Genomic DNA, 867 nt, shown 5'->3' with positions numbered 1-867 from the left:
AGTGGATTAGTTTATGGCAGGGGAGATAGGAAGGAATGAATGTTGTTCATTGCCATTGAGTCAATTCTGTCTGATAATGACTCTATAGGACAGAATAGAACCACCCGTAGAGTTATAAGGCTGTACATCTTTATGGAAGAAGCAGCAGTTGGTAGGTGTGCAGGTCGACCTTTTGGTTAGCAGTCAATTGTTTTAACCACTGCATCACCAAGGCTCTTGAGTAAATGTAGTGGGGTGAAAGTTGAAATGGATTAGATGGAGTATGCTGATGGATTTGATTTGGATATAGGTGTTGAGAAGAAGCAAAGAATCAGGGATGAGTACTTTGTTTCTGACTTGAAGAAATGAAATGATGGATGAACTTAACCATTTTTCATGACTGAAAAGGGAAAACATCAAGAATTCAGTTTTAATTATGAGACTTGTGATCAAAGATAAACACTAGAGATATAAATCTATAATTTATCAGAATGTAGAAACAAAAGTGAAGGAGAAAGAGAAAAGGAAATTGATAAAGAGTGGCCAGAAACAGAAAAAAATGACCACAGTGTTGCAAAAATAAAGGAATGTTGTATATATCAATGAGACATTCTGTAAAATGAACATTGAAAATTATCCATTTATTTAGCCTTTTGGCCACCATTGGTGAAATTAACAAGACTTCTGGAGAACTGAGTGGGGGAACACTAGAGTTCACTGAGGTAAAGAATAAAATTATTTCCCCTAAACAATACTTTAGCTCGAAAGTTGGGACCCATGGTAGGAATTTCTGGTACCTAGATTCTGAACAGAGAGACCTGAAGAATATTACAGATTAGGAGAGGAATCTTTCAAAGAATTATGCCACTTAATGAGGAAAATGGGATT

The sequence above is a fragment of the Orycteropus afer genome, unplaced genomic scaffold (assembly GCF_000298275.1).
Source record: "Orycteropus afer afer isolate SDZICR_OR568_19922 unplaced genomic scaffold, OryAfe1.0 scaffold00372, whole genome shotgun sequence".
NCBI classification, from domain to species: Eukaryota; Metazoa; Chordata; class Mammalia; order Tubulidentata; family Orycteropodidae; genus Orycteropus; species Orycteropus afer.
The sequence above is the reverse complement of the archived record's forward strand: the minus strand, read 5'-3'. Positions refer to the sequence as shown.